The 12,124-nt window shown below is 34.9% G+C and overlaps 1 pseudogene; it reads right to left on the minus strand.

Annotated features, from left to right (window-relative positions):
• Window positions 1-11,598: 11,598 nt before the first annotated feature.
• On the minus strand, window positions 11,599-11,774 carry LOC114005373 (uncharacterized; annotated as a pseudogene).
• Window positions 11,775-12,124: the final 350 nt, after the last annotated feature.

Consider the following 12,124-nt stretch of genomic DNA (forward strand, 5'->3'; position numbering starts at 1 on the left):
TCACTGGGTCTGGGACTCGAACTGTGTGCGACTACATGGGAATCCAGCGACATAGCCATGATAGCCATGATGCCATCTGCTGGTTCCTTATTTGTGATTTTTAGTAACTTTTTTTTTTTTTTCCACTATAGGGCGCATGCACTCGCCAGACAGACAGAAAGCGAGAACTCATCCCCCAAGGGGATGGTCACGCCGCAATCCCTTCTCCTCCATTCTCCTCTCGGGATCTTGGGCATGCACGCACACACGCCCGGCGTGAGTTTTAAGTCACCGGGTCCGGGATGCAAACCGCAGTCGACTACGTGGGAGTCCAGCGACATAGCCATTACGCTAACTGCTGGTTCCCAGTAACTTTTTAAGGTCTTGAAATTGTTCTTATCAGAAATAACATGATTTTATTTTCTACACTATGGCTTTATTTTTTAGGCTGGTGGTACTTCTGACTATAAGGATTTTTAATTGTAATGGAGTCCATTTAATCAAATATTTTCTTTATATCTACTTGTTTTTGTTATGATTGAGAATTATTTGTTTTTCCTGGGATCATAAAGCTATTTTTTTCCTTATATTTTATTCTACCTGGAAGTTTTATTGATTCATCCTTGCATCTTCTAAACTGCTTTTGAATTTAATTTTTGTTAATATAGTGTGAGATTGGTACTAACCTCATTTATTTTTTTTCCTACACTTTTTTTTTTTTGGAGAGATTTTCACTATAGGGCGCGTGCGCTCGCCAGACAGACAGAGAGAGACATTAGAGACAGAAAGTGAGAAATCACCCCCCAGGGGGGATGGTCACACCTCAATCCCTTCTCCTCCATTCTCCTCTCGGGATCTTGGGCACGCACACACACGCGCCCGGCGTGAGTTTTAAGCCACCGGGTCCGGGACACGAACCGCGGTCGACTACGTGGGAGTCCAGCGACATAGCCATTACTCTAACTGCTGGTTCCCTAACCTCATTTATTTTTTATTATCAATTTCCACTTAACATAACTCTATTCCTTTAGAACACTCATCTTTTTGACCAGCATATTTGGGTTTGTAATGATCACTTTATTCTCTTCCATAATTATATTTTTTTTCTAATTGTTTTTTCCCAAATGGCTCATGTGCTCATTGGGGAGGAGAGAGACAGTGAGGGAAAGTGAGAAATCACCTTCCTGAGGGGATAACCCCACTACAACCCCTTCTCCTCCACTTTTCTAGGGGATTTTGGGTCCCACACACATGTGCCTGGTAAAATTTGAAGCTGCCAGGTCTGGGACCTGAACCATAGTCAACCACCTGCTGGCCCTATTGTTCTATTCTTCTGCAAATATTTCATTGCGATTCGGATAAAAAGTTTCTAATGAAAACACAAAACAAGAGTTTATGCTTTGAGACAAATCAGTAGACTGTGCTGAGTATCCTTTTGTTTTCTCCCAGATCATCTTCTGCTCTGTGCCCTTGACATTTGATTTCTATATACTGTGTTAGCTAGGACTCACGTACCTTCTCCCTTGCAGTTAGTTTCAAACAGTAGCAGATAGTGACAAGAGTTACAATGATAGGAAGAGGAGTATTTATGCCTTTCTTCTTACAAGCCAGAGTTTGCATTTCTTTGCCAAAGTTTATAATTATGACCAAGAAGTCATCTTCTACAGGAATGGGTTTTGTTTAGTTCTACCAGCTCCCTCTGCATGTCCACTGAATTTTAAGGGTGATAAGAGTTTAAGAGTTTCCTTCTTTTTTCTTTTCTTTTTTTAAAGTGTTTTGTTTTTGTTTTTGTGTGTGTGTGTGTGTGTGTGTGTGTGTGTGTTTGGCTTTAGGGTGTGTGCACCCACTGGAGAGAGACAAAGGCTATAAAAGGGAACTGAGAAATCTTCCCCCAGAGGGAATGGCCATGCTGCAAGTCCTTCTCTTTCATTATCCTCCGGGGAACTCAAGCATGCATGCACAAGTGCACAGTGATTTTCAAGTCACCAGGTCCAGGACTTGAACCACAGTTGGCCATGTGTGAGTTCAGCAATGTAACTTCTTTGCTGTGTACTGTCCTGGGAAATTCTTATTCCTGCTAGACTTCAAGTTCTTTTCCATACTTTTGTATTTTTCCTTTACCCTACCCACATTTGAACACATCTTCAGGTCTTTAAACTCTTCCATTCCTTCTTTTCAATATAGAATTCTTACCAAGACCCTGATTATTGCACTTATACTAATATAAATATAGATAATGCAACAAATCTGTAAGTCTAGAAGTAGACTCCCTTTATAAGGAAACAAAGGAGGAAATAAAATAATATTTTACAGCCATGTTTCCAAATCAGGGAGCCTGAGTGCTGCTTTACTGAACTTATAATGTGTTTTCTGGGAATTGATGAAAGGTTGGAACTGAGTACAGGGGGCGCAGTGTACTGCCCAGGCATGAGAAAAAGTCTGCAAGCCAAGGACACACCATTGGCTTCTAATCCTTCTCCACTCATGTATGCAATAATGCCTTGTAAGCATTATAAAACAGAGGCTCTAGACATGTCCTACACCCTGCATGACGGCCCTATTTCATTATAATTTACACATTGTTTTCTATTTAAATGAGATCATTCCTTTTATATTTACTTGTTTGCAATCTTCATGCTTCATGATCATACAACCTGCACTGGCAATTTCAACATGTTTATAAACAGATTCCCTAGACACTAAGCAGTATCTCAGTTTCTTTACTCTCCTCATGAATAGAATGGTCTTAATTTCCCTAGAACAATTTATTCTTGTTTTTCTAATCTTTCTTAATTTTAAAACAGTATAAAGGTAAACATATTTTATCATAAATCACTTATCTTTTTGTATAACTTTCCATATTATCATACTCATAGTTATCAACTGTAGAATTAATCAATAAAAACCAAGCAAGCAAATATATATATGTAAAAATTACTTCTCTATTTTATGAATTCTGATATTAATTTTTTCTTTCCACCAATTCACTTGATATACTTATTCATTTTTACTTCTGACAGAGAATATAAATGGAAGAAAAGTATCAGTCAACTACAATTTTGAGCTCTTCATTTACCACTTATTGAATTTTTAATTAAAAGCTTGTTTTCTACTTTGCAGGCCATGCTTGAATAGCTCTGAAAATTTATATGCACGTTTTTAATTCATCACAATGAATTCAAAAAACTAAAATTGAATTTGCATACAAAATTCCTCGATAACGAGATTTTCTCTATCCACGTTGGTTTCCCCATAAGTACTGCATATCTTACAATACTATTTTTATTTATTATAAAGCAATATAATACATCCATAAGAACTTCCAATATAGTCAAGGTTTTTATAAAAAGATGTTGGAAACAATAGATCTTCATTTATATAAAGGAAGAAAGGCTTTTTCATCAAAATTTTATCAAAAACAGTCATGATTTCAATGCTCTATTGAACCACATTTTATGTAACAGATTTGAGAAATTGTTTAACAGTTCATAAACTTAGAGTTCCAAATGTCTCTAAACACTATCACTCAATATTTGAACTGGCCTTGCAAGTAAATTAATATCTACCTCAAAACAATGTCTCCTGGAATATACATACGCAAAGAAAAAAGAAAAGGAGAAAGAAAGAAAGGAAGGAAGGAAGGAAGAAAAAGAAATGAGAAATACGTAGGTATTATATTAAATAGCTAGGATTTAAAAATCACTGATGATACATTCCTAGCCCAGAAAAGTAACAATATCATTAGAAAAAAATTGTTCTTACCCCAAATATTCAACCAGGGAAATGTATTGTCTCAGGAGAATGCTTCTAAACAAGCAACAGACACACAAACATGAATTCTCTATCAAAACTAGGCTCTAGGAGCATTTTCTAGAGTGTATCGAAGCTATAGAGTAAACATGTATTTCTGTAAAATTCTACATCATGTGTGTGTTTTTGCTTTTGTAGTGTCTCTGGAAGCATGATGTTTGCTGGAAGAATAAATCTACATTTGATCTGTAAAATAAATGAGACAAATGGATGTTTCATACTTCTGTTTTCCTCAGTATAACTTTACTTGATTAGGTTTCAAAAGAAGAATCCTCCAAGGTATTGTGCCATTGCCATTCTCCATGGAGGGGGTGCTCTTGACTCTCTCTCGTTCTAGCAAAAACAAACAAACAACAACAACAAATATAAGAAGACTAAAGAAGAAATAAGAAGAAGAAGGAAAGAAGAAGAAGAAAAAGAAAAAAAAAGGAAGACTCTGGCCATTCTGTCGCACTATTTCAGGTAGCATTGGTGATAATTGGAGACAATCACAAGGGACACAATTCCCCAATTCTCCTGTGACCACTGTATTACTGTACAAAAATTATTTTGAAAAATCTCAATGAATTTATGCAAACACAACCACTGTCTTGTTTCTTCTCAGTCTGGCAGAGCCCACAAACAAGCAGTATCTGGTCCATAGCAAAAAAGTAAACCAAGTTTTTCTTTAAAGATGGTTTTTGTATAACTTTCCATATTATCATACTCATAGTTATCAACTGTAGAATTAATCAATAAAAACCAAGCAAGCAAATATATATATGTAAAAATTACTTCTCTATTTTATGAATTCTGATATTAATTTTTTCTTTCCACCAATTCACTTGATATACTTATTCATTTTTACTTCTGACAGAGAATATAAATGGAAGAAAAGTATCAGTCAACTACAATTTTGAGCTCTTCATTTACCACTTATTGAATTTTTAATTAAAAGCTTGTTTTCTACTTTGCAGGCCATGCTTGAATAGCTCTGAAAATTTATATGCACGTTTTTAATTCATCACAATGAATTCAAAAAACTAAAATTGAATTTGCATACAAAATTCCTCGATAACGAGATTTTCTCTATCCACGTTGGTTTCCCCATAAGTACTGCATATCTTACAATACTATTTTTATTTATTATAAAGCAATATAATACATCCATAAGAACTTCCAATATAGTCAAGGTTTTTATAAAAAGATGTTGGAAACAATAGATCTTCATTTATATAAAGGAAGAAAGGCTTTTTCATCAAAATTTTATCAAAAACAGTCATGATTTCAATGCTCTATTGAACCACATTTTATGTAACAGATTTGAGAAATTGTTTAACAGTTCATAAACTTAGAGTTCCAAATGTCTCTAAACACTATCACTCAATATTTGAACTGGCCTTGCAAGTAAATTAATATCTACCTCAAAACAATGTCTCCTGGAATATACATACGCAAAGAAAAAAGAAAAGGAGAAAGAAAGAAAGGAAGGAAGGAAGGAAGAAAAAGAAATGAGAAATACGTAGGTATTATATTAAATAGCTAGGATTTAAAAATCACTGATGATACATTCCTAGCCCAGAAAAGTAACAATATCATTAGAAAAAAATTGTTCTTACCCCAAATATTCAACCAGGGAAATGTATTGTCTCAGGAGAATGCTTCTAAACAAGCAACAGACACACAAACATGAATTCTCTATCAAAACTAGGCTCTAGGAGCATTTTCTAGAGTGTATCGAAGCTATAGAGTAAACATGTATTTCTGTAAAATTCTACATCATGTGTGTGTTTTTGCTTTTGTAGTGTCTCTGGAAGCATGATGTTTGCTGGAAGAATAAATCTACATTTGATCTGTAAAATAAATGAGACAAATGGATGTTTCATACTTCTGTTTTCCTCAGTATAACTTTACTTGATTAGGTTTCAAAAGAAGAATCCTCCAAGGTATTGTGCCATTGCCATTCTCCATGGAGGGGGTGCTCTTGACTCTCTCTCGTTCTAGCAAAAACAAACAAACAACAACAACAAATATAAGAAGACTAAAGAAGAAATAAGAAGAAGAAGGAAAGAAGAAGAAGAAAAAGAAAAAAAAAGGAAGACTCTGGCCATTCTGTCGCACTATTTCAGGTAGCATTGGTGATAATTGGAGACAATCACAAGGGACACAATTCCCCAATTCTCCTGTGACCACTGTATTACTGTACAAAAATTATTTTGAAAAATCTCAATGAATTTATGCAAACACAACCACTGTCTTGTTTCCTCTCAGTCTGGCAGAGCCCACAAACAAGCAGTATCTGGTCCATAGCAAAAAAGTAAACCAAGTTTTTCTTGAAAGATGGTGAATCTGTCAGATCCTGTGACTAAAACTGTGGATTTTTTTTTTTTTTTTAATTCAGAGGTTCTTAAAGATGGTGAATCTGACAGATACAGTGACTAAAACTGTGGATTTTTTTTTTTTTAATTCAGAGGTTCTTTACTTAGGTTGTATGGTGAGTTTCAACCTCCTTGGTCATGTTCTTTTGGGTATCTGCTGCATAAAGAACTATTTAAAAGTTTGTGGATTGTAGTTAGAAAAACCAGGGATAAGATCCCTGTTATATCACAGGATTTGTATTGGTTGGGATCTGCAAAGTGGATGGAAGGGGATCAGAAAAAGATGAGAATCTTTCTTGAAGCTACTTTTTTCATAGTGCGCTTTCTATTTATTTTTTTAAATTTAGAGTACTAGTTGATTTGATGTTACTTATTGGTGCCCAAGGGGATTCAGTGACAATAAACTTTCATTTCTACCAACCACTCTTCAGTGATTTGTACTCTGACCAATTGTGAACTGATGTAAACAAATCTGTTGTTCACAAGTCAGGTTTTTGAGGTGAACATTAGTGATTTTTTAAAACAATATGTTAGTTGGAGCTACATAATTTCTTCACAAGCACACTAATGTGTCATTTATGAACATGGAAGCAAGTCTCAAATGGAATTTATTCAACAGGCAAAGGATTATCATAAAAGCTCTCCTTAATTACTTATAAAGTTCCCATTCTCGTCCTTTTAATTATTCTGACGATTGTTTGTTAAAAGTTCATTTCTCAGAATGTATAACAATATACTGAAAGCACTATCAGTGAACTTTGTGATCTTACCAGGTAAGAGAGTATTCTTTAAAGGTGGAGGTTTAAGGACCAAATGGAATTCTAAACCAGGACTATCCAGGAGAATGATCTGGGGTGAAAATGTTCTGTGTATCTACTGTACAACCTATGAGCCACATACCACTTCAAATGACTGAAAAAAATTAATCTTATTCAGTTTTAGTTCATTTAAATTTGAACGTTGATTCCCATATCGACAACCTATTTCTAAATCAAGAGTGCTAAGCTGAAGGCATCTGGGTACAGGTTTACTGAATCTTTGCAATTGGTACAACAAAGGTAAAGATGTGTTTGTCATCTTTTATATTGCTGTGGTTAGAAAGTACCCCTCCCCAAATTCATTTTATGAAGGTCAGCTTCATAGTGCGGCATGTTAAGTGCTATACACAGAGAACCAGAACCCCCATGGTTGACCACAGTATGAATCTCGGCCTTAGCAACATGAAGCACATACTGGACATGTGTGTGTGTGTATGTGTGTGTTATCCAAATCTTGACAGGGTGAAGAAATGGTGGAGAAGGGATTGTGGTGTGATCATAACCATTGGGAGATGCTTTCTGTCTCTCACCCACTCTTTCTCAAGCACACACACTCTCTGGTAATTAAAAAAAAAATGGGTGAGCCATTACAGTGGTACAAACAGGGTGAAAACTTAATTCAGTATGGTATTGATACATGGGATCTTTTGGAGGTGATTATGATTAGATAATGTTATCAACACGAGGCCCCCATGTTCGAATATTGGTGGGTTTACAGGGGCAAGGCATCAGACAGAGCAGAAACAGAGACACAGACACATAAGGGCTTGCCCTCTTTCTCTGTGATGCCCTCCACCAACTTGGGATTCTGCAGGGAGTCCCCACCTCCCCACCACCAGAAGATTCTCAGCAGATACAGTCCCTTGACTCCAGATCTCCTAAACCATAAGCTAAACAAACTTTTGTTCTTTATAAATTCCCCAGAATGTGGTATTCAGTTGTCGACAATAGAGAACGGACTAAAACGCTAATCAAACATCAATCTTAAGCCCTACCCATTTCGCAAATTGAATCTTATTTTTATTATTCCTCATCTCAATTCACTATGGTTTTGCCAGTTTGAGGGTGTGAATTAAACATTTGTCTCTGAACTACTAAATACTCAAGAAACCAAAATCATGATTAAAAAAAAAAAACACTCTTGGTTGTACATTAAAGTTTATTTATTCTTTTTATATGCATATATCACAGTGTTTATACTGAATTATTTTAAGTATAAAGATAATAAAATCTACTGGGGCTAACAGATGACTTAGTGGTTACAGGCTAAACTCCCATGTGTCCAACTGCAATTACAGTCTTGGACCTGGTGGCTTGGAAACCATGCTGGGCATGTGTGCATCCCTAAAATCACACTAGGAGAATGGAGGTGAAATGACTGCAGCATGGCCATCCCCTCTGAGGCGTAATTTTTCATTTTTCACTCTCTCTTCTCTCTCACTCTCTCCAGCGAGCACATGGGCCCTATGACAAAAACTTAAAAAAAACTCTACTGATTTACTTAGGATCTTAATTTCCTAAACAGTAAAATTATAAAAATACTAATTACTTTAAAATATTTTCTTGTTATTTGACTTGCATTGAAACAATCACAAAGTAACTAACACTGGATTAGCCCTGGCACCATAAATAACTACAAAGATGAACATACCGTATGAAAAAATGTAATACAAATTGTAGGTGTTGTACAGCAAACAACACATGACTATGATTCCCAAAAGAAGAAAAATGACCGTTTAAGACCCGAGAGCAACACAGCTATCTGTCTTAAAGCATTTCTGGAACCTCACATAAGTGTTTGAACTCCAAGCACATCACAATGACTGAAATTCAGTTCTGTTGACATTATGAGATTTGTGAAGCAGAGCACCTCAAAGAAAGAGGCTATACAGAGAAGGAGCTTCAAATATCTCCCTAGACAGAACTTCCAGTCTCCAGTTAAAAAATAAGTTGTACATATGCAAGCTATGACTGAAATGCCTGGCAGAAAACAGCTGTTTAGAAATTATAACCTGAATAGATAACACCAAGGTCACTCAGTACTCAGAGATTTCTGAGTTTTGATCAGCTAATGTGGACTGATGAAATTTCTATTATAAAATTAAAACCTTGGAAAGGTCACACCTCAGGAGTAGTTCTTAGGTACTACTTTATACCAGTCCTAACAAAGTTTTTTTGAAAATCTTGAAAGAATTAAGATAACTCTGCATGTATTTTCACTGTCTATCAGAATAAAACTCAATAATCTTTAAAAGTAGAATCACATGATGCTGGTTCCCAAAAATATAGATTGCTCAATGTTTAGCATATGTTGTTGTTACTGGACTTGTGACATGCAGAAATATTTAACAACAGGGAGGAAGTAAGCAAATATACTGATAGCCAAAAAGTCAAATTAGCAGACAACTATTTTTAAACAGCTGCAAGAATTATGTTTACGATTTAAAGGGAAAAAAATACATTGATGGAAATTTCAGGAAAGAATTCTAAATCATAAAATAAATGAAAATTCTAAACTGAGCAGTATAGCATTTAGAGAAAAGCTTCATGACAGAAATTTAATAACACAACTCTAAATAACATATGCCAAAAGAAATATTAATCTAGAATATATAGGTTAAAAGTGCCTCGAATATGGGAGTAAATACAACATACTTTACATATCTCTGAGAGATATTAGAAGTATATCAACTACCAGGGGGCCAGCTGGTGGTGTGGTGATTACAACTCTGGACCCCCACATGGCTGATCACATTCAAGTCCTGGACCCAGAAGCTTAAATATCATGCCGGGCGCATGTGTGTGCATGCCCAAAATCTCTAGAAGAGAATGGAGGAGGAGGGATTGCTTTGTGGTCATCCACCTTGAGGGGTGATTTCTCACTTTTCCTCTCTCTATCTCTCTGGTAAGGGCATATACCCTATGGCAAATCCACTGTCCCTTTCCACAATAAAGTATATCAATTATCTTATACCATTCATAATATACCATGCAAAATATTATAAATTAAACCATTAAATACTAAAACTATTTTGGACCAGCTAAGTGGTGCAGCATTAATATGCTACCCAAATGAAGATGGACTCATATGAAAGGTTGCAAGTTTGGTTCCCTAATCAACTTCTATGTTCCACTGGACACTAGATTCCATGATCCTGGCTGGCTGAAAAGGCTGGGAGAGATTGTACTGTGAAATTCTGTTGAAGGTGGTTGTCTTTTTCACTCTCTCTCTCTTTCTCTGTAACTTTCATGGAAAAAATAAGTAAACTAAAAAAAACTTTAACAATCCAACTTGTTCATAAAACATATCCTGAAAACTTTAAAAAAAAAAAAACCTGTCCTGTCAGTAAGATCTATTTTACCATAATATATAAGTATCTAATTGTCTCGCAGTTATTATATGGAAATTATAGAACAGTTACTCATTTTTCTCATAGATGGTCTCATCAGTAGTTCTCTACATGCAGATTTATATTTAGATATCTCCTGCTGTTTTGTCTGCAGTGTTAAAATCTGAATGTTATATAACGTTTTATTTGGTGATGTTTGAGATTCTTTAAAAATCTACTTGCTGTTTTAAGGTAAATTAGAAAGCTATCTTTTTTTACTCTTCTCCAAATATAGATTTCTACATTATATCTGAACATCTGGAATCTTTCACTTGGGCCTATATTCCTACCCAGGATATTAAGATTTAATTTCAATGTGCCAGATGTTTAATGTTAATTCAATAAAATCTACATGGTTTCTCTTAACTTTGTCTTTTGTCTCTTTGAAAAAAGAAATTCTAGCCCTAAAATAGTAAATAACTTACACACACACACACACACACACACATGCACACACACAAAACATTATGAGATACTTCTTTTCCACTATCATACAGTTTGAGAATAATACAGGTTAAATACGATTATTAATATATCAACTTATTGGAAATCAGGTATTTAAAGATAACTTTTAGTTTAAATAATGTAACAGTTTATGCTTCATTGCAGTTATCTGTGGCATGCTTTGTTCATAGTGCAGGTATTAAAAATATTTCAGTAGTTATTTTTAAGAACTTCAAATTAGTTTAAATTTTATTTCATCTAAATTCATTTTAATACTCAGTAGCTAATTCATAGATGTTATTTGAAACTCAGGATTTGGGATAATTTGGTAACAGCAATAGAAAACCAATACATTAGTACACAGAAAAGGATTCAAGTAGCTTTCTGTTGTGGGCCAAGATAATAATTAATGTCATATTTATGGTAGGATTTGAACTTTTTTTGTAGAAAATGAAAATGCAGAGACAGCAACCCAATGTAATATAAAGAAGATTATGATAATAATAATAACTTAAAATAAATAAATAAAAAATGCAGAGACAGCAGAAATAAAATGATATATAATTGCCATTTTCCCCTCTCTTGCTGCAGAAATAAACTTTAAAAATAAAAGAAGTTGGAAAAAACTGGTTTAAAAGAATTGAAAATTTTGAAGCCCATGGTGTGATCAGGAGATACAGTCAGAGAGAGAGAGAACAGATTTACTAGATCATAGGTAACATCTGTAGGACCCATCAGATTAAGACCAGTTGTTTAGTAGTTAAGAAAAAGTGAGGAGTGTGGAAATTATATGTAAATTACTGTACAAACGCTTATTTAAATATTTCGCTATAGGAATAGGAATTCCCCATTCCTGGGGTTTTCTTTCAGGTGTAAGGCCATCCATAGAGTGCTGCCTCCAGTTATATCTTTTCAATTAGCAATAATCGCGCCTCGGATAAACCTCATTGGCTACAATACTGCCACTGCACAAAGCTGGCAGTTATATCTTTTCATCACTCATTCTAATTCGATAAAAATGCTTAACAATTGTGATTGGTGATTTTAAAAGGAAATGATATAAAAAATGAGCTGTCTATAGGTTTTGGGGTTGTTTCTAGATTCCCTATTCTGTTTCATTGTCTGAGACATTTGAACATCCATGTTTACTGCAGCATTATTTACAATAGCTGAGACGCAGAAGCAACTTGAGTGTCTAATAACTGTTGACTGGATTTTTAATGTGTGGCACATATACATAATGGAATACAACTCAGCCAAAGGAAAATGAGATCCTGTCATTTGATCCAAAGTGGAAGAATCTATAAAATGTAAGTGAAATAAGTCA

Source organism: Tupaia chinensis, unplaced genomic scaffold (genome assembly GCF_000334495.1).
Source record: "Tupaia chinensis unplaced genomic scaffold, TupChi_1.0 Scaffold143696_1, whole genome shotgun sequence".
Lineage (NCBI taxonomy): Eukaryota > Metazoa > Chordata > Mammalia > Scandentia > Tupaiidae > Tupaia > Tupaia belangeri.